Source organism: Gossypium raimondii, chromosome 2 (assembly GCF_025698545.1).
Source record: "Gossypium raimondii isolate GPD5lz chromosome 2, ASM2569854v1, whole genome shotgun sequence".
Lineage (NCBI taxonomy): Eukaryota > Viridiplantae > Streptophyta > Magnoliopsida > Malvales > Malvaceae > Gossypium > Gossypium raimondii.
Genome location: NC_068566.1, coordinates 39640844 through 39665094, shown reverse-complemented (window position 1 = coordinate 39665094; position 24251 = coordinate 39640844). Strand labels below are relative to the sequence as shown.

General features: G+C 32.6%; 1 pseudogene; it reads left to right on the top strand.

The window, feature by feature from the left end:
• The first annotated feature begins 1771 nt into the window (after nt 1-1771).
• LOC105789867 (uncharacterized) lies at nt 1772-24038 on the top strand (annotated as a pseudogene).
• The last annotated feature ends 213 nt before the right edge of the window (nt 24039-24251 follow it).

Sequence of the window (24251 nt, the reverse complement as noted above, 5' to 3'; positions counted from 1 at the left end):
TGGATATTCTGGTGTGTTTGGGTGGAATCCTCGTATCTGTCAGAGTTCGAGCCTTGTTAATAGGGTAAATAATTGAAATGAAAATTTGAAAATGAAATTGGTTGATTTGACACTATAGAAAAATACGAGAAAGAATGTATGAGTTAAATTATAAATTTAATTAGTATGCAAATATATATATATATATATATATATAAATTTAAGATCTATGGAATGATATATGAATATGTATATTTAATTTAAAGTTATTTATAAGATTATGGTCAATATTTGAAATTTTATTATTAAATAGTTTAATTTATAGTAATACCACTGAGTATGAAATACTCAGCGTACGGTTGTTTCCGTGCGCAGGTTGTAGAAGTCAAGTACTGAATCAACATCCAAAACTAGACCTGACTTCAGCAAATTTTGGTGATGTATATTTTCTTTTAGTAATACGGCATGTACATAGGATGTGTATAAACGTTATTATGTTTTGAATGTAAATAGTTAAAAATTTTAGTATTATAAATCTAAGAATTTTAATGAAAGAAATTTATCCATTCCAATTTAATTAGTACATTGATAAATTTAAATTGATATTGAATTAATTGAGTTTGATTAGAATGTATTTAGAATAGAAAATGTGAATGTGAAATGAATTGGTTGAATTGGTTATGTTTGGAAAAGTTATGGTTTTATTTGTAGGAGGTTTAATGTAAAATAAGCGTAAATCTTTGAAATTTTGTAAAAAAACCGAATGAAGTCAATTAGTAATGTTTATATGAATTTATGAATTATATATTTTTTTAATATGTTGGTTATTTATGATATGTTTATTTGTAAATTGTTTGATATATCCGGTAATGCCTCGTAACCCTGTGCCGGCGACGATTTAAGGTTAGGGGGTGTTACAATTGTTGGTATCAGAGTTATTGGGTTTAGTCGATTCTCGGACTAAACCGGGCTCGGAATTGAGTTTAGATGTATATGCCACTATCGAGTCAAACTGAGTCGGGATTTTTGGATGCTGATCTATTTGTTTGTTTTTGTTTTATAGATTAAAGATGTCTGATGAAAGAATAAATAATACTGATGAAGAAATGTATCCTGGAGATAGAGAATTAGATGAAACAGAGTCGATAGCACCCAGTGTAAATCCTAGAAGAAATCAACCTTTAAATGAAGAAAGAGATAGAGATAACTCACACTTGTTGAGAATTATTGCCGATGCTTTACAAAGACTAGCTGGGACTGTTCCTGCTACAACTTCTGTATCAACTCAAAGACGGGCCCCGGTAAAAGAGTTAAGAAAATATGGTGCTATAGAGTTTATGGGTCTGACAGGAGTTGATCCATCTACAGCAGAGAATTGGATGGAATCAACTAAACGAGTGCTGTAGCAATTAGAATGTACCCCCCGGGAATGTTTAATCTGTGCCGTTTCATTACTTCAGGGTGAGGCTTATCTGTGGTGGGAATCTGTAATCCGACATTTGCCGGTAGAACATGTAACATGGGAATTATTTCAGAAGGAATTTCAAAAGAAGTATGTTGGAGAACTGTATATTGAAGATAAAAAGCAGGAATTTCTAATGTTGAAGCAAGGTAACTTATCAGTAGTGGGTTATGAAAGAGAATTTTCTCGATTGAGCCGATATGCTACCGAGTTCATTCCAACAGAAGCTGATAGCTGCAAGAGATTTCTACGAGGATTGAGAGATGAAATCAAAGTACAATTTGGTGTCACAATAATTCGTAATTTGTGGATTTGATTGAAAGAGCTAAGATGGTAGAGCAGGTGTTGGGTTTGGATAAAAAGCCTGAGATAGCTAGATCGACTGGGAAACGAGCTGACATTACTATTTCAAATCCTCTACCAAAAAGATCTCGAGAATTCAGAGACAGTTGGAAGTCAAATTTCAGATCGGATCGAGGTGATAAAAATCGAGGTAAACAGACTGCTGTTTCTACCGGTAGTGTTAAATGACCTTCACAAAATATTGATATCCCCGACTGTGAACACTGTGGAAAGAAGCACTTTGGTGAATGTTGGAGGATAACTCGACGGTGTTTTTGATGCGGGTCCACAGATCATTTCATCCGAGGTTGTCCAAAAAATGAAGGTGCTATACGTGCAGCATCTCAGAGATCAGTATCTACTGTTAGAGGCAGAGGATCAGGTAAAGGTAGTTCGGTTTCAAGGGGAGGAGGTATTAGAAGGAGCAGTGATATAGCTACTCAGCAGTCTGAAGCGAAAGTACCCGCCAGAGCTTATGTTGTCAGAACACGGGAAGAAGGCGACGCCCATGATGTAATGTGGTATATTCTTACTATATTTCGAACTGTTTATGCTTTAATTGATCCCGGATCTTCACACTCTTATATAAATTCAAAACTGGTTGAATTGGGAAAGTTAAAATCTGAAATGTCTAGAGTTTTAATAGAAGTATCTAGCCCTTTGGGACAAACTGTGTTTGTAGATAGAATATGTCGGAGATGCCCGTTGATGATACATGATAAAATGTTTTCCGTTGACTTGTTGATTATGCCTTTCAGTGATTTTGATATAATATTGGGTATGGATTAGTTATCCGAGTACGGGGTGATTTTGGATTGTTACAAAAAGAAGTTCAGTATTCAGACAGAGGATGGAGACAGAATTGAGGTGAATGGCATCCGTACTAGTCGATCGACACGTATTATTTCAACAATCAAGGCTAGTAAATTGCTTCGACAGGGTTGTACAGCATATCTAGCTTATGTTATTAATTCTGATTCGGTTGGTAGTCAGTGTAGTCAGATCACAACTGTATGTGAGTTTCTAGATGTATTCCCTGAAGAACTACCGGGCGTACCACCTGACAAAGAGGTTGAATTTGCTATAAAAGTGTACCCGGGTACAGCACCAATCTCTATACCTCCATACCGAATGTCACCCACTGAATTAAAAGAGTTGAAGGTGCAGCTGCAGGACTTGCTAGATCTTGGATTTATTAGACCGAGCATTTCACCTTGGGGAGCTCCGGTATTGTTTGTTAAAAAGAAAGATGGATCGATGCGGCTTTGTATTGATTATCGGCAATTGAACAAAGTGACAATCAAGAACTGGTATCCGTTGCCTCGTATAGACGATTTATTTGATTAGCTAAAAGAATCTTCGATATTTTCGAAGATTGACTTGAGATCTGGGTATTATCAGCTGAAAGTAAAAGAAAGTGATGTGCCAAAGACAGCTTTTCGTACGAGGTATGGTCATTATGAATTTTTGGTGATGCCGTTCGGATTGACTAATGCTCCAGCTACTTTCATGGATTTAATGAACCGTATTTTTCAGCCGTATTTAGATCAGTTTGTGGTGGTTTTCATTAATGATATATTAGTTTATTCGAAGACGGAGAGAGAACATGATCGACAACTTAGAACCGTGTTGCAGATTCTGCGGGAAAAACAGTTGTAGGGGAAGCTCAGTAAATGTGAATTTTGGTTATCAGAGGTGGTATTTTTGGGACATGTAGTATCGGTAGATGGAATTAGAGTTCATCCGAAGAAGATTGAAGTAATTGTTCAATGGAAGGCACCCAAGAATGTATCTGAGGTACGCAGTTTTCTTGGTTTGGCTGGGTATTGCAGAAGATTTGTAAATGGGTTTTCAAAGATAGCTTTGCCGATGACCAAGTTACTACAGAAGAATGTTCCTTTTAACTGGGATGATCAATGTCAGAGAAGTTTTGAGACATTAAAACAAATGTTGACAGAGGTACCAGTTCTAACTTTACCAGAATCGGGGAAAGATTTCATAGTGTACAGTGATGCTTCTCTGAATGGTTTGGGTTGTGTATTAATGCAAGATGGAAAAGTAATAGCTTATGCATCTCGACAGTTGAAGCCATATGAACGCAACTACCCGACACACGATTTGGAGTTAGCTGCTGTAATTTTCGCATTGAAGATTTGGAGGCATTATCTTTATGGTGAAAAATGTTATATATATACCGATCATAAAAGTCTCAAATACCTTTTGTCACAAAAGGAGTTGAATCTGAGACAGAGACGATGGATAGAACTTCTGAAAGATTATGATTGTGTTATAGATTATCATCTAGGAAAGACAAATGTGGTAGCAGATGCATTGAGCAGGAAAGCAGCGGTTGAATTACGGACAATGTTTGCTCGGCTTAGTATTAATGATGATGGAAGTTTGTTAGCAGAGTTAAGAGTCAAGCCGGTAATGTTTGATCAAATTATAACAGCACAGCTAGAAGATGAAAAAATGATGAAGAAAAGAGAAATGGTACGGAATGGTATGGTGGAAAATTTTAGTATTGACAAGCATAATTGTTTGAGATTTCGAAATTGAATTTGTGTTCCAGCTACTTCTGAGATTAAAGAGCTAATTCTTCGAGAAGCACATGATAGTATTTTTTCTTTGCACCCAGGTGGAACGAAGATGTATCGTGATCTACGAGAACTGTATTGGTGGCCAGGGATGAAGAAAGATATAGTCGAGTATGTTGGTAAATGTCGACTTGTCGATGGGTAAAAGCGAACATCGGTGCAAGCGGGTTTACTTGACCTATTAGTATTCCGAGTGGAAATGAGATTGTATTACTATGGACTTTGTTACTGGATTACCGTTGTCAGCAAGCAAAAAGAATGATATTTGGGTGATAGTTGATAGGCTTACCAAGTCTGCTCACTTTATAGCAGTCAGGACTGATTGGTCACTACAGAAGCTTGCCGAGGTTTATATTCGGGAAATTGTTAGATTACATGGCATTCCGGTATCAATAATTTCAGACCGAGATCCTCGATTCACATCGAGATTTTAGAAGCAGCTGCATGAATCATTGGGTACTCGACTTAGTTTCAGTACAGCTTTTCATCCGCAAACTGACGGACAATCCGAGCGCATAATTCAGATTTTGGAAGATATGTTGAGAGCTTGTATCATCGACTTTGAGTCAGGTTGGGAACGATATTTGCCACTAGCAGAGTTTGTTTATAATAATAGTTTCCAATCTAGCATTCAGATGGCTCCATATGAAGCACTATATAGTCGAAGGTGTCGATCACCGATATGTTGGACAGAATTGAATGAAAGAAAAGTAATAGGGTTAGAATTGATTCAAGAGACAGAGGAAACAGTTAAAAAGATTAAAGATAGACTGAAAGCCGCGTTCGACAGACAGAAATCTTATGCAGATTTGAAACGTCGAGACATTGAATATTCAGTTGGTGATAAAGTATTCCTCAAAGTATCGCCTTGGAAGAAAATTTTAAGATTTGGCCGAAAAGGTAAATTGAGTCCACGTTTTATTGGGCCGTATGAAATAGTTGAAAGAATCGGACCGGTTGCCTATCGATTGGCTTTACTTTCGGAATTACAAAAGATTCATGACGTTTTTCATGTTTCGATGCTTCGAAGATATAGATCGGATCCTTCTCATATTATTCCTACTGAAGACATTGAAATTCGATCTAATTTAAGTTATGAAGAAGAACCGGTTAAGATATTAGCACGGGAAGTGAAAGAATTAAGAAATAAGCGGGTTCCTTTAGTCAAAGTCTTATGGAGAAGTCATAGTGTGGAAGAAGCGACTTGGGAACCAGAAGAAACGATGAGAGCACAATATCCTCATCTCTTCTTAGGTAAATTTCGAGGACGAAATTTATTAAGGGGGGAGAAATGTAATGACCCAAAATTTACAAGCATCGGAAAAGTACATTATCGGGCCTCCATCTTAGTAAACTGAGTCATAAAAAAAATTTACTTGAAATAATTATGAGTTTAGTTGAGTTCTTAATTAGGTATTAATTGGGTGAATTTAGTTTAATTAAGAGAAATTAGGAAAAAGGATTAAATTGAATTAAGGGTAAAAGTTGAATTATAGATTAATAGAAAATAAAAGGATTAAAATGGCAATTAAGCCATTAACAAAAAAATAGGCGTATAAGTGATAAAAATATGAGATTTTTATGTTATGTATATTATTTTATTATATAATATATTATGTTATGTTATGTTATATTATATTATATTATTATATATATCAATAAAGTAAATAGATGACAAATGTATGGTAAAAATTGAAAACATGTGTAATAGTAATAATTACATAGGTACACTTGTAATAAAAATAAATATGTGCTTAATTAATAAGTAAAAGATTTTTTTATAATAATATATTATTAATGTTATTAGTTAAAATAAAAGAAATATAGTAAGGAAGTAAAAGAAAAAGAAAAAGAAACAAAAGAAGAACAGAATAGAAACAGAGAAAGAGACGAAAACAGGGGAAGAAAAAGGGGAAGAAAAGAAAAGGGGAAAATTGGATTTTAAAGCTTCAAGCTTAATTGGTAAGTTAAATTTAGCCCTTTTCTCTTAATTTTGATGATTTAGAAGCTTTAAAACAAAGTTTTGTTGAAATCAAGTGGAGGTTATGGAAGTTCATAGGTTTTTGAACATGATTCATTTTGAACAAGTTGTTAAATTAGGGGTTTAGTTGATAGAATTTCTAGTTAGAATAGATAAAAGATTGATTTGTAAACTAAGTTATAAATTTTACATAGTTGGGATTAAGTTATAAAAGTCTTAAATTAGGGTTTAATGATGAATATTGAAAAGTAGAGTTAAATATGATAAGACATTAAGTAGAAAAGAAGTATGAATTAAGTTAGAAAAATAAGTAAGCTTAGTTAGAATTAAATTGGGAATAAGTAGGAATTGAATAAAATTTAATTAATATTAATATTTTTATTTTTAATGCTGTAATTAATAGTGAAAATAATTATTATTTTCGTAGCTAACAAGGAAAACGAGGCATCGACATCCAAAGGAAAAGAAAAGATCGTTGAGGAGTAAACGTGTATTCCGGGTTTGTATTACTATAACTTAAACTATTTACTAAATGCTATATTGAAATATATGTGAATTGAAATAATAGATGTTTTGAATTGTTTGAATATTTGAAATTGTGTGGAAATGAATTCGAAATTGGAAAAGTAAAATAATACCCTATTAACTTATCGGACTAGATTGGATACAAATGGCATGCCATTGGATTTGTGATGTGGTGATGAGATTTGTAGTTCGCCCGTAAGATGATTATATTATTATATGCTTGGTTTATCCGAAGAGGCATTTAATGCCTTATTGGTGTGTTCGGAGGATTTAAATAATTCGGGTGTGTTTAGGTTGGATATTCGGTGTGTTTGGGTGGAATCCTCGTATCGCGTGAGTCCGAGCCTTGTTAATAGGGTAAATAATTGAAATGAAAATTTGAAAATGAAATTGGTTGATTTGACACTATAGAAAATACGAGAAAGAATGTATGAGTTAAATTATAAATTTAATTAGTATGTAAATATATATATATATAAATTTAAGATCTATGGAATGATATATGAATATGTATATTTAATTTAAAGTGATTTATAAGATTATGGTCAATATTTGAAATTTTATTATTAAATAGTTTAATTTATAGTAATACCACTGAGTATGAAATACTCAAATCTGATTGTTTCCGTCATGCAGTTGTAGAAGTCAATCTTGAATCAACATCCAAAACCAGACCCGACTTCAGCAAATTTTGGTGATGTATATTTTCTTTTAGTAATGTGGCATGTACATAGGAAGTGTATAAACGTTATTATGTTTTGAATGTAAATAGTTAAAATGTTAGTATTATAAATCTAAGAATTTTAAAGAAAGAAATTTATCCATTCCAATTTAATTAGTACATTGATAAATTTAAATTGATATTGAATTAATTGAGTTTGATTAGAATGTATTTAGAATAGAAAATGTGAATGTGAAATGAATTGGTTGAATTGGTTATGTTTGGAAAAGTTATGGTTTTATTTGCAGGAGGTTTAATGTAAAAATAAGCGGAAATGCTGCCGAAATTTTTATAAAAAAAAAATGAATGAAGTCAATTAGTAATGTTTATATGAATTTATGAATTATATATTTTTTAATATGTTGGTTATTTATGATATGTTTATTTGTAAATTGTTTGATATATCCAGTAATGCCTCGTAACCCTGTGCCGGCGACGGTTTGGGGTTAGGGGGTGTTACATACGCATTGCTTGAAAGTCCAGAAAGAAGGATGGAAAACTCTTTTTCTAGGGACCAAGCGATCACCGTAATACGTAGGCTCCGTTTGTAGCCCGATTATGAAACCTGATACATACCACTCTAGTACCTGACACCATTACCACGATTTGTTATACGATTTCTCCCACCCACTGTGCATCTTTTCCAACACCTTTTACTTTTCCAACACCTTTTACTTTTCCAACCATATTTTGTGGTAGGACACGGTGTAACTGAACTTGTTATTGACGTGTGCAATCAAAACAAGGACTGAAATCTTAGGAATCACCTTAACCATAGGTAATATAAAGTTATAAATTATATCTGAATACAATTTTGAATGATTGTTCGACATGCTTGTAAAACAATAAATTGGGTCACCATATGCAGTAGAATATAAAAAAAATGTCAGATTTCAAGTCGGTGTTGTTAATCATCATACATTCTAGCTACAACACATGTATGTGCCACGGTAAACTTTCTAATAATCCAGAACAACGACTTCTTCCTCACAGATGCCATGATTTTCCATGGATATATTGTTCAATGCATTGCGCACTTCACCTCATATTTCTCAGATCAAGAGAATTTGATGGTGAAGTTGACATCAAGTTGTATGTTATATAGCTTAATAGTACCTATAAAAGCATATTTGTAGTTAGACTCCATCCCAATCTCTAAATGGCCGAAAATTAACCAAGACGCATAGCCTGGTCTTCTATAAGGGAGGTTTGGGAATTCTAAATCTCCCTCAACAGTAAGATCAAAAGTTCACATGTGAGGTAGGGGTTGGCCCGTGAAACATGAGTCATCCCATCGAGAAATGTTCGTAGCTTTACCACCAGATCTACCGCATTTTGTTTTAAAAGGAACGTTATCCTGTTCTAAAATTACCGTAATTTCTGCACTGTCGAGGCCCGTCTTCTTTTTTGGGTCGTTATTTGTTTCTTCGTCCTCTTTGCTCTCTTCTCCCTCTTGGTTATCAACCTCGGTTGCAAGTCCAAGGTCAGATGTCCCCTCGTCATCGAGGTTGTTGGGAGTAGATCATTCATTCTTGTAAATTCGATGTCAACCCCAAAATCACTTATGTTTGACCCACCCTAGTAACTTGATAGTGTGTCCGTCTGAGTGTTACTAGTGTTGAACATTGGTGTGACGAAGTTAAAATCAAAGGCACTGACAAAATTTCGTGCGAGCGTGTCGTAGGCCCGGTGACCAAATACCCTGACTGTTCCCCATCCTAGTAATCGAGGGACAAAATTGATAAATGACTCACCATTGATGATGATTCTAGTGGGTTTTGGTATGAGCTTTATAGCAATTATGTGAATCCACCGCACAACTATGTGGTGAGACTTTCAACTTCTTGATCAGGTGTAAGATTTGGTGGACAATGTGTAACCAAGCTCAGGCCACCTGCATCATTCTCGACGAAGTCAACATACAACTCTAGTACAACATTCCCATTAGAGCAATGGGATTCGATTAATTGCTCTAGATTGTTGTCCCTATTGATCTAAAAAATGAGATATCTAGTAGGTTCCAATGACGAAAGGTATCTACATTTGGGGCTTGAAATTCTTCTTTGGATCCCCACTTTGCACTTAACCCTTCTCCGAAGCTCTTTTAATGTTATGGTTCGGTTGAATGTCAAATCTTCAGATTATTTTGAAACAAAAACGGGGCCAATTTTGGTCTAAAAAATTTGACTGTTGTAATGGATAAGAGCTCTAACTCGTCTACTTATCTTTAACCAAATAGAATGTTTTGCATGTTTAAAACAGAAAAAATAGTAGAAAAATATAGTACTCATCATCCAAAACCCTAGAATTAAACGTAAATTAACGAATTACCTTTGCTTCGACATCAACGTAGGAATAAAATTCAAGGTTTCACAACAACGTTGATTACTCATAGTGCCAACTATCCTTCAGATCAACAATCTACTTCAAAGGTTAGTATGGAAAATCAAAGGCTTGTATTGAGTTCTTTCTATATAACTCTTTTGTGGGGGAGAAAATGCTCTCCCGTAGAGGCATGAGGCAGGAACAGGAATTTTTTTATCCTAAATTGTAAAGGCTCAGAAGTAGAAGCAATCGAGTTGGCTAGGAGGTTGAAATGGCCAAAGAGAAAATGCTCCCTGCAGAATGCATTTCCACCAACATCTTAGAGGAAAACGCGTCCTACAGGAAGCGTTTTCACTAACATGTTAGATGAAAACGCCTCCTGCAGGAAACATTTTCTCTCTGGCCATTTCAACCTTCTAACCAACTCGATTGCTTCTACCTCTAAGCCTCTGCAACCTGGGATTCCCGAGTTAAAAAATAAATAAAATTTTACCTCGTCCCATACCCTATATAAATGCACATTCCTATCCCCCTAATTTAGCATCCTAAATTATTTTCTTTTTATTTTTCTTTTTTCTTGAGTGTTGAAATTTTCGAGTTTAAAGATTTATTTCTCTCACACTATGAGGGAGACATAGTCATAGTTTTAAGTTGTGTTTGGGTTCACGGTAATGTCATAGAGCTTGATAACCTACAAATTTTACCTGTTGTGTGAGTATGGCGCAATGACCCGAGAAACTAGGATCACTTTGCAACTCGAGATCCAAGTTGGCAGTGATTATACCATATCGGGTTGAAGTGTAACTAGGGCTTTAAGGTTACAAAGGTTATGCTGTCAAAGGATGGAGCATAACTGGGGCCCTAGTTGACGATTGTTATGCGAGCACGAAAACCAGTTTCTCCTCATCAGAGGAGCATGCTTTATAAAACCCACACGAAAGTGAGAAGAAGAAAAACGGAGGGGCCTTCTAGTATAATCAAGTATTTTGTGTTGTCCATGTCCACCAAAGGTAGTGACCCTGTTAGTAAAACCTATTACACCCTAATTATGTCACAGGTTATAATAACGGGGTCACCGCCTTTGGTGGATATGGATAAAACGAAATACTTTATTATACTAAAACGTTATTACATTTTTCTTCCTCGTACTTTTATTTGGGTTTTATAAAGCATCCTTCTTTGACAAGGAAAAATTGGTTGTCATGCCTGCGTAACCACTGCCAAGTGGGGCCCTATTTATGCTCTATCCTTTGACAGCATAACCTTTGTAACCTTGAAGCCGTAGCTACACTTCAACAATCACTATCAAGTGGGACCTTGAGTTGCAACGTAATCCGGCTTCCCGGGTGATGGCTCCATACTCAAATGATAGATGAAATTTGTAAGTCACCCAACTCCATGACACCACCATAAATTCAAACATTCTTTAAAACTATAACTATGTCTATCTCAAACATGAATAAAAATAAATCTACAAACTTTTAATTTCCAATCGCAAGAAAAAAAAAACAAATTTTAGATAAGTGAAGACATGCCCTGTAGGACGCGTTTTCAATAGAGAGAATAAAAACACATCCTACAAGACACATTTTCACTAATGTCTCACTCTAAAAACAACATAAATCAATATTTTTTTCTAAATTTAGCCTAGTTTCTTAAATGATCATTTGAGCATATTTATATAAAAACCTATTTTTACATATATTAGGCTTTATTTTGGTTTGTATGAACCAGACAAAAGGCTTTATTTTGGTTTGTATGAAGTGTGGAGTGGCAGATGGAAGCAAGGCTTGAAAGTTTATAAAGCCAAATCAAGAAGTGAACCAAATCCAGGCTTTGATTTCATGATGTTTATATATATATATATATATATATATATATAATGAAGAGGTTGGTGCTTTTTTATTTCTATTAAATAAAGGGGTAGGTAAAAATTATCTTAAGTACATAATTCCTTTCTTTTTTTTAACAAGAAATAAAAACTTCAATTACAAGCTAACAATAGTATTTATGTTAGATAGCATAACTCGTCTGTCTGTCTATAATTAATCATCAACATGTGAAAGAGTAGCATTAAATATTTTCAAGTCAATAGGAGTATCTTTCATCAAACCAGCTAAAATATCATTAGTCGAGTTCACCTCTCTTGATACTTGTTTAAAGAGAATTCTTCATTCGCGTTGGCAAAATTTCTGGATTCGCACAATCAAATCTCTATTAGAGTGTCCTCTACATTTTTCATGAACACCTTTAATAGCTTGCGCTCTATCTGTCTCAATAATAACATTAACCCATTTAGCTTCCCAGGCTAAACGGTGACCATCATAGATTGCCTAAAACTCAGCTTATAATACACTACATCTACCAATACTTCTTCCTATTCCCCGCATCCAATTACCATCATCAATCGAAATGTGTGTAAAGCTTTAATTTGAGTTAACCTCCAAGTGGCCTCAATAATTAAATGGATTTGATCTTAAATGGAATATTAATGACAAGATTTCCTCATGTTTTGGACATTAAACCTAGATTTGGTTTTCCTTGTGTGTTTTGATTTTCTATTATTTAAATTTCTTATCGATTAAAATTTTAAAAATTATACTTTGGAACTTTTGAATTTGTAATATATGGTTGACATAATATCAAATTTAACTTTCAACATTTATATCTTTTGTCAATTTAGCTCTTACTATCTTTTTAAAAAGAGTTAATTCGATATAATCCGAGCTTGAGAACAGCCCAAGAACGACCTAAGACCAATTCAAACTCAAGTTCAAGATAGATCTGATCTAAAACTTGAAAAATCTGAATTATGAAAATATATTTTAAATATTATATAATTATATTAAAAATTATAAATAACAATGCATATTTATGTTAAATTAAAATAAATTTCAAAAACATTAATTATGAATATAAAATAATTTTTAATGCAATTATTATATATGTATAATAAATATTCAAAGTTAATAATTATTTAAATTTAATTATTGTATAAAATATATAATAATTTAATGTATTAATATAATGATATAAAAATCAAATTCAACCTAAAGAGCTTACCTATTGAACTTGTCAAACTTTTAGTTAAGGAAAACTCAAATCTGTATATACTCATTGTACCCATAATTCATATGAAAACGACTACGAAAATTTCTTAATATAATTTTTCTTGTTAATTTATGAGATTTTGATGAATACTAGCTTGAATTACAAAACTGATCAAATAATATGACTTTTATATTTTTATAATATTTTACAACTTTGTAATAGTTTTATATATTTTTTATAATTTTCTGAACCACATATAGAATGAAATGGACAAATAGGTACCAAAATTCAAATAATTTTGGACATTCATTTGTTTAGATTTATTCTAGACATACATTTTAATATTTTTCTATAGTTTTTAGGATTTTAATTTTTCTAATATATGGTACGTGGCATGCTACATCAGGATATTTGTCCATGTGGCTTGCTATATCTTGTTCCTCATTAATTTTGTTTATTAATTGTGTAAATATTTCTTAATAATCCAATCGATCAATGATAGTTTTTATTATTAGGACGGCTTTGTTAATTTTCTTTTTTGTCATTGAAGGCTCAATTAAATGCATCCTTGAGGGCTTAACTTTTTTTTCATAAAAGATTATTTTTTACCTTTAAATCTAAATATAATAAATATTTATCAATATTCAAAATTTAATAATAAAATAAAAAATTTCAAATGCCAATTTAGTAATATAATAAATAATAACAATTATTTTTGTCAATTTAAAGTTTTTCCAAACTTGTGCCTTGTAACACCCCTCACACATCTTGATGGCCAGGGGGCTGGCAGGGGCCCCAACCCCCCTAAAATGGAAAAATTTTCATTTAGGCCCCTTTAAAATTTATAAAAATTTAAATTAGCAAAGGTAAAATTACACTTTGGCCCCCATAAAAATGATAAAAAATTGATTTAATCCTTAAAAAATTATAAAGATATAGATATTAAAATGGTGAAATTGTATTTTTACTATCATAAAAATATACAATTTAATTTTGCCGCCTAAAAAAATTTTCTATCTTCACCAGAAATGCCACCAGAGCATATACGAGTAAGAAATCTCAAATTTATTTAAAGATTAAAGGTTTAAAACATTTTTAAAAATAAATAAAATAGGTTTTTGAAAATTTTTAAAAGAAATTTAAAATAATTTAACATTTATTTGGAGTTGATCGGAACTCAAAACGAGTCCAGAAAGGTCAAAACGTCATAAAATAGTGTAGGGCTAAAAAAGGGAGGAAGGTCGCGACGTTGAAGCTAGGGACGTCACAATGTGACTAATTGACTTGTTAAGTCCCAAGATCAACGGTCAGAGGTTGCAACGCCACTTGCCAAAGTCGCGTTGTAATAGCTACGAAGTCACGATGTCACTTATTCAGTAATTAAGAACATTTTAAAATCTTCCCTTTAAGTCCCTTTGGCCATGGAATACATACGGCATGCTTATAAATAGATCTGATCATGGTTTGGGCCCCCTGATTTGGCCTGAAGGCCCCTTTGAAAAGTGGGAGGGTTTTAGAAAAAAATATAGACCAGAAAAATGAGATTGGACAAAAAATGAGGCTCGTTTTCTAAACGGGTCGAGCCTCGAATAAGAGTTTTTTGGCCCAGGTCGGCCCAAATAAATTTATTTTTTTGATAAAAAATTATATTCATCTATTCTCATTTCCCTGTTCCCCTGTGTCATGCGTGTAAATCACTAAATTGTAAAACAACCTTTGTTCCCAAATCAATTCCTATTTTCACAAAAAAAAACCCCTAGGTGTCGCTCACCAACCGCTGCCCATCGATAGCCATCTCTAATCCAGTGGCCACTCTATCTCTTGCTTTTTCTATCGCCAGCGCCCATCATCGTTGCGTCGTCCCGCTCGTTCTTCCATCAAGACACTGCCATCATTTCGGTTGAGCTGCTTCTTCCTCTATTGCCAATGTTGTTTTTTTCACTTCTTCAACATTATTTCATTTCCAAGTTTGTGTTGCTCTCTTTATTACTGAAAGCTTAGACTTTTTTTGTATTCAACTTTTCTATTGGGTTGATTATATGGGTATTTGCTTGTGCTTCAAGTACATGAGTATTGTAATTTAGGTTGTTTAGTTTTTCTTATTCAAGTACATGAATATATGTAAATGTGGTATAAATGGTTGAAGCCTACGTGGAAATGGTAAGTTTTGATATAAGTAAGTTCGATGATATGTGATTGTCACACTTGATTCCCTTTAAGTTCGAAAATTAAGGAATAACTGATAGGTTAAATTGAAAGAAGCCATAAGCTGGCGGCCTCTATTGAAAACTCAGGAAAACTTAGTGACCAAATTGGACATGGTTAAGAACCGATTCTAGTTCGATTAGGTTAGAACTAATTGCTTCCTTAGTGGGGGACAAAATGATTATCAATGGATGGTTGTTATACGGTGGAAGATCGTGCGTGAAGGGCTATAAATAGTTGGGTAGTGACTTTCCGGGGAGGATTTACCTCAAATATGTTTCACTTTCTTCTTTTCTTTATCTTCTTCCTCGGTTTCTCTAGAGAAGAGATAACTATGGAAGCTCTACATGGGGCGATAATAAAGAGGTTTAAGTCAGAAAAGTAGGAAATCCAGTGGATTGGTAAGGCTTTAAGTCCTTTAAAGTAGGGGTGTACAAAATTCGGGTAAAACCGAAAAAATTCGGTTAACTTACTGAATTAGATTAATCGGTCAGTTAACCTAATTAATTCAGTTGGGGTCAGTTAATAATTTTTTGGGTTTTCAGTTAACGGTTAATTCAGTTCGAAATTGGTCGATTAACCGAATTTTTTTAGTTTAACCAAAAAAATTAATAAATAAAATTATAATATATAAATATTAGCCCACTACCCACCCATACCCAATCCAATATAAACCCAATATATATAAACCCAAGTACCTAACCCAACCCAATCCTAAAAACTCAAATAATTTAATAAATAAAAACTAAAAATCACGACAAAAATAAGAAATCCCTAAGATCCTGTAACACCTCGAATTTTGGGCTTAGAAGAAATAGGTTTTGAACAAGGGAACAGTTAGGAGACTGCATATAAATATTTAGCTGTGCAAGGAAGTGACATAAATGAATGTCTCCTTCAGTGGTTAAGTGATTTAGGAGTGTTTGGGAGTGTCTAAGAAGTCTTAGGTTTAAGCCTTGGCTTATGTAAAATTTTTATTTTAAGTGAATAAAATCATTGGATCTAGATATTAGGTTCTTAAATTATTAAAATACTGCTTAATGGAGTTTGAACTGGTTATAGAAAGAATTGAGGAGGGATATTTGGAGAGATTTGAGGAGAGAATATTGAGATTTGGGGAGGTTGTTGTTGTGGAGAGATATATATATCATTTCAATTGTTCCTTGTTCTCGATAGGAGATCAACGAGATTTTTAAGGTTTTTGTCGCTTTCTCCAACCTGCATTGCTTCCATTCCTAACTGGTGGTGGTCGAGGTTGATTGGCACGTTGCCTAGGAACTAAGGGTGCGATGATCATTGATTTTCGGAACAAGAGTGTTCGGAACAAGAGTGTTCGGAACAAAGGGAATCTGCAAATTGCAACAGGTGTGTAACCACCCGCTGTAACTGTAGAACAACAAAAGCCGAAATACGGCGTTGAGACCACACAAGCGTACGATCGATCGTGTGGAAAGCCCAACCCGCGAAACATGGGCATTTGACTGTAAAGGCCTCTATGAGCAAATTTATGGGCTTGGGCGGTAATGGGCCACGTTGGGCCAAAATGGGTCGTGTGGGCTTGATGGGCTTGTGGGCCCTACATGGACGAAATCCACGATTTAAGGCAAATACTACACTGCGCTATGTGGATTCCATAGACGTGGCAAAATCTGGGCTGAGCGGGCCGCACGAGCATGTGGGCCCACTTAGGCTGAGTCATGGGCCTTAGGCCCATTTACATTGTTATAACTGAAATACCTCTATAGGATAAAATGACCGAAATACCACCATAGGGTAGAATGACTGAAATACCTCCACAGGGTAAAATGACCGAAATACCCTCATAGGGTAAAATGACTGTTATACCCCTAGGAGATGAAATGACTATTATGGCCTTATGTTATGTATGACTGATTTGCTCTATGATATGTATGACTATGATTGAGCATGACATTTTGCATACACGTATGATATTATGTCACGATATATTGCATGAGGATGAGTTATTATATTTGAAGGAAGTGTACCGAACTAATAAAGTTGCACGGGTCGCCCAAGACGACTGTGGACCTACTGATGGCTATATGCCGTTTATTTTACTAGCAACTTTGCTGCAATACTGTTCAGTGCCGCAACCAGTGCTAATCTTGGTGTGTCTGGCTGGATGGGTCGATTTTATCCCCACATGGTGTGTTTGGCGGGACGGAATGGTGTGTAAGGTTGGATTGGGTAGGATTTCTAACTGCATATCTGCACTGATTAATGATTTTTGTACTGTTACTGCATCAATTAATGATATAAATATTGTTCACTGCATGACTGATATCTGTTACTATTATGGGCTAAGGCCCCACTGATACTATTACTAAAATTGGGCAAAGGCCCTACTGATTACTGGCATTGTGATGGGCTTAAGCCCAATCATTTATTGTTATGGGAAAGGGCTTAGGCCCACACTGAACTGGACTGTTACTGTAACAGGCTCAGGCCCAAACTGCATTTATCTACTATTTAATTGACTGTTTGCTTGTTAGGGGATTACACACGGAGTTTTTGTAAACTCGCCCCTCTATTTAACTGTTTGCTTTGTGCTCTTGTCTGTTTTGTGGGTTAAAAACATAACATTGCTATTGCTTTTGTTTTGTTTTGGTTTGGTTTGATAATTTATAATTTATGAAATCTTGAGGAGATTTGAACAAAAAAAAAAAAACCATAACATTCACTCCTCAAGTTTAATATTTCAATGAAAATCATATTAAATTTATTACATAATTATTTGTACTCACAAGTACATATTATAATCTATACTTTCATATCTCATAATCATATTAAGTTTGAAATGTCTCATTTTTCTATTTTATTTTATGTTATATTCTTTTTCTTTTTATATATAATAGATGCTTGTTAGTTCAAGAGGCAAGGAAATAACATACTTTCTTTCAATAATAATAACTAAGATATGATCTTTTCATAATCTTGAAGAAAATAAATTGAATGTACCAAATTATGTAAGAGAATGTGATTTCAAGGATTTTTTCCTCGCCCACATAAATGTAACACTCGTCTATAAATGGTGTTGATCCAATTAAAATTGATTTATATATGATTTTATGCATAAACAAGCCAAATAAAATGAAGGAAAATAAACCAAACAAAATATGTAATAGTATATGTTGAACTCAACATCAAAAGACAAATAGTATTTTATTTCTTTAAAACTTAACATCAAAATATGTTTAATATTATAAATGTATTTTAATTTATTATAAAACTTTTTTCTTGCAGAATGTCCATCGAACCAACATCTATTGAGGCTAGTGTTACACCTCCTACTTTGATAGATTCTGAAAATTCGGGAGTTGAAGCTTCAAGCCAAGCAAAGGGGACTACTGGGGAAAAGAAAAGCCACTCCTCAAAGGTCAAAAGTTTGGTCTCACTTCACTAAGATTATTAATAGTGAGGGTGCAAGTAAGGCTAAATGTAATTCTTGTGAAAAGGAATTTTGTTGTGATATGAAAAAAAAAATTGTACGGGATTATTGAAATATCATATTGGTTCATGTAAGAAAAATCCTAGTAATGTTGTTGACACTAGCCAAGATCAACTAGTTTTACCTAGAAAGGAAGTTGAAGGGGGCCAGGGCATCTTTAAACTTGGAGATTTGATCAAGAAGCATGTAGGAAAGGATTAGCACAAATGATTATGATTAATGAATTACCTTTCAAGTTTGTTGAAAGTGAAGGCTTTAAGAAATTAATGTTCATGGCATGTCCTAGGTTTCATATTCCTTCACGAACTACTATGACTAGGGATGTTTATCAATTGTATTTAGATGAAAGGGTCAAGATAAAACAACTTTTGAAAAGTTCTTATTCTAGAGTTTGCTTAACTATTGACACATGGGCTTTGTAACACCCCTTACCCGTATCCGTCGTCGGATTAGGGTTACGAGGCATTACCAACAGAACATAGCTCAAAATAGGCATTCATTACATTTCATGCTTCGTATTACAATCACATCAATACACATGATTTTATATTTAAATAAAAAATATCATACGGCTTATAAATCGAAACACATTCATATTAATCATTATACATATAAAATCAATCGATCAACTAAAACCCAACCATGCTATATTTCCATTAATACATGAACTATTCATGCTTCACAATAAAAATACTTTATAAGTATAATATTCAAAACATACTAACATTACATATATGATATTCGAATACCTAGTTTATAATCAAACCTATTTCGTTTTATAAACCAAGTGCACATATTACAACATTTATTCATAAGACATTTTAATGTTCACTTGACTTTTACTAGCCAATTTCCATGTACTTAGCCAAATCAAAATATAACACTTTCATATGCTTTTAATCATGCCCAATTTCATTCACACAACCAAACTAACATATCTCATATTTGGTCAATTAATAAAACTTTCATATAACATTCGCTAGCCAAAAAAAGATCTATTATTATTATGACAATTGTATACCTAACCACAACACAAAGATATCATTGATATGTATATAAATATTTTACTTAGCATAAGTCGAATATATCATCAACTTATATTTTCGTACCTAATTAGTTAACTACAAACCAAACAATTGAATACATATTTAATCAATCATGGCAACATTCAATACATAATATGATTATGAAATTATGATACAAACCAAATCACATACTTATCATTATGAATCCAAAGCCTTAGCCGAATATACATATACGTATTAAATATCACTTAATGACATGATTTAAATACTATTGCCGAATCATAAATAACTTATGACCATCACTTATAATTTATCACATGACCAAATACTTAATTTACATTATTAACAACATTCAATTTGAATCATGTTTCAATTTATGCATCTCTATAATAAGTCATTAACAATCCCTAACCCAAACACATTCCACAATCACATGTATCAAGCTTTCCAAATGAACTAATCATAGGCAATATATAATTACTTTATGCCAAAACATATATATATATATCATGACCAAAGCTATATAACTCAAGCATTAAAATATATCCATTATATCAAAAGCATAGAAACTACGCTTAACCAAACTAATAAGCCATTTTCGCATGGCTCATATTTACATATCCGAAAATCAAACATTTTAACTAGACTATACATGCCATAAGTTCAAATTCAAACTTAATAAAATACTGAAAACTGTCGATAGTGCGATGAACTTCTCTGATGATCCCTGAGCTCATAACCGACTACCAAAATCTCTAAAATAAAAAGCAAACATGCACACACAATAAGCTTTCACAGCTTAGTAAGTCATAAGCAAATATTAATCAAATGAACATTAACACTAAATCAACTAACTGAATCAATACAAAACTTAACTAAATATACACATATCGCACTCACAAGTTATATATTATCAAATATGTTATTAAATTATTATATTATAAAATAAATTAAATTATAACAAATATATGGTAATAAAAATATACATGTGTAAAAATAATATTGGTACAATTGTAAATTAAATATTTAGTTGTTTAAAATTTAAGTTAAAAGATATTATTATTATTATTATTATTATTATTATTATTATTATTATTATTATTATTATTATTATAAAGTAAAAGAAAGAAACAAAAGATAGAAGAAAGAAATGAATAGCAAACTAAACAGGAAAAGAAAGAAAGAAAGAAGAAAAAGAAAGAAAAGGAAACTAGGGTTTTAAAGCTTGGAGTTCAATTTGGTAAGTCAATTAAGCCATTTTCTTTTAATTTTGATATTTTAGAAGTTTTAAAACAAAGTTTTGATAGAATTAAGTTGATATTTTGTAGGTTCATAGGTTTTAAGCATGGTTCATGTTGAATAAATTGTTGAATTAGGGATTTAATTGAATGAATTTTAAGTTAGAATTGTTAAAGGGATTAAATTGTAAAAGAAACTGTAAGTTTTATGTTTTAAGGACTAAATTGAGGGAAATTCAAAATTAGGAAAATATGCTGAAATTTTAATAGTTACATTTGAGTTTGGATGAAATTTGAATAAAAATAGAGTGTGAATTGAATTAGGAAAGTAAGTGAACTTAGGTAGGATTAAATTGAGAATAAAGAAGAAATTGAATAGAAATTCAGTTATTTATGATAATTAGTGCTGAAATTAATAGTATAAATTATTATTATTTTCGTAGCTAGCAAAGAACCAGAAGCATCGGCACGGAAGGGAAAAGAGAAGATTATCGAGGAGTAAACTCGAGAAAATCACGGTTTGTATTACTATAACTTAAACTATTTACTAAGTGCTATATTGAAATTGTAATCATGGGACATTTTAAGTAAGGTAAGTAATAGCATTTGAAATTAAGTAAGAATACGTGTGAATATTGAATTATATATGAATTGAAATAATAGATGTTTTGAATTGTTTGAATATTTGAAATTGTTGTGGAAATGAATTTGAAATTGGAAAAGTAAAATAATACCCTATTAACTTATCGGACTAGATTGGATACAAATGGCATGCCATAGGATTTGTGATGTGATGAGGAGATTTGTAGTTCGGCCGAGAAGATGATTCTGTTATTGTATGCTTCGGTTTATCCGAAGAGGCATTTAATGCCTTATTGGTGCGCTTGGGAGGATATGATATATTGGTGTGTTATGGAGGATTTATATTTACTCCGGGTGTGTTTTGGTTGGATATTCTGATGTGTTTGGGTGGAATCCGCGTATCTGTCAGAGTCCGAGCCTTGTTAATAGGGTAAATAATTGAAATGAAAATTGAAAATGAGATTGATTGATTTTTCACTTTTAAAAAGTACGAGAAAGAATGTATGATTAAATTATGAATTGAATTAGTATGTGAAAATATATATATGAATTTAAGATTTATGAAGTGGTATATAATTATGTATAATTAGTTTAAATGATTTATAAAGCTTATGGTTGATGTTTGTAATTTATTAATGTTAAATAGTTTAATTTATAGTAATACCACTTGAGTATGAAATACTCAAATGTGCATTTGTTGTTTCCGCATGCAGTCATTAGAGTTCAAGGTCCATTCAAAGATCCGTAGGATCTCGACTCTAACAAGAAAATTTTGGTGATGTATTTCTTCCTTTTGTTTAAGTGGCATGTACTAGGTGATTGTACATGAGTAGTATATATATATATATATATATATATATATATATATATATATATATATATTTGCAAATAAATATATGTTAAATGGTCTTGGTTGTAAGTAAATGGTTAGGATCTTTTGGATGATAAATAAAGCTTAAATTTATAAGTTAGTAAACTTAGTATGAAATTTTGAAATGAAATGAAAGATATGAATTATTATTTTTAAATATTAACTTTAACCTTTATAATTAAAGTAGTAAATCAATTTATTAAGCATGATTTAGTAGCATTTTAAGTTATAAAATCTTTGATTGAAATATTGGTATTGGTTTGTTTTTTGTTTTAAGTTGCAGGGCGTTTTATGTAAAAATAAGCAGAAATACTGTCGAAATTTCTTAAAAAAAAATTAAACACTCGAATAAGTTCCGTTTTTTTTATATACATGTTTTGGGCTTCGAGAGTCCATTATAGGGATTTATTTATTAAATTATACTATGAATTTTTTTTATTTGTGAATTATTCGTAAGTTGTCTGATAGGTCCGATAATACCTCGTAACCCTGTTTCGACGACTATTTGAGGTTAGGGGTGTTACACATAATCTTTAATTTATTTTCATATTTATTTTAATCAAATTTATGAATTTATGGAATAAAAACAACATCAATTTGTTTTTATTCTTTTTTTGAATCCAGCTAGATGACACAATAATCAAAACCATCGAGACAACACCAGATGAAGAACTCCGAGAATCTAGAGATCTGATTCTGCACATTCGTAGGAGAAATTTGTATCAGGTAGAAAACCTTTGCATACTTTCACTTCATTTTTGTGTTTTGATCATGGTAGCATGCAAACAAACATGCTATTATTTTTTTTTAAATGTGAAAGACGAAACTTACTGTATACTGTGTTATTTTCTGTGTTAGTTCTATAACGAGTATTCAGTTCCAGAAGACCAATTGGAACATTTCAAAGATGTCACTGCACAAGACATCGCTTGTTCCCAAGTCTGTAGTGATATATATATTTTTTCCATTGACATTTACATGATCTTATGCATCTGTTCTTAGCTAAACAATTGAATAGTCTCCAATACTGATACAAGGCAATTTTATTTTAATAGAAAAATGGTGGAGTACTGCTGCAAGAAGATGATATTGATGTTAGTATTGTCAGAATTGATTTGACTCGTGGAAGGCAAAATCCTCTCGAAAGGTATCATGAGCCGTTTATGCTCAATTTGAAGAGGCAAATATTTTCCTTGTTTTTCTAGGTTTCATCTTTGACTATTGTCGTTGATACTTTTTTTTCTTGTTAATTTTTGTTTCATTTCTACTCTTTTAGCATCAACTATTTCAAGGTACTGAAAATCACTTACCTTGATTTTATTTTTTATTTTTCCTGTTTGTCTGGCTTTGTGGCCCAAAATTTAAGGTATTCACCTTATCATTTTACTTGCTCTACATTCATGCCTAGACTTATCAGGTATTGGCACACCTGGTTTATCCAGGGGTTGTACATTCTAGGTTTGAGCATTCTTTTGGTGTGTATTGGCTTGCGGGTGAAGCTATCCAAAAGCTCAAAACTTATCAGCTATAGATCTGTTTTTCTCTTGTTACAATCTACCATGTTTTATTTATATATACTAAGATCCTTTTGTGTAGGGTTTGGAGCTTGGTATTGATGGATTTGATGTTCTAGCAGTGAAAGTTGAGCAAGTTGATATAAACTAGTTTGAATTTTTTGTTTTAAAATTTCAAAGGGATCTTGTGTAATCAAAAGGCAATTTGACTTGTTGCATAAGATATAGTGAAAAACATTGATATTCTTGTTCATGAATTTCCATTTTAATACGTCTTCATATTAAATTATACATTTCTAAATTGGTGGAATCCCACTTCTGCTGCAATCTCTAACCAAAGAATGGAGTGATGTATGTATTGATA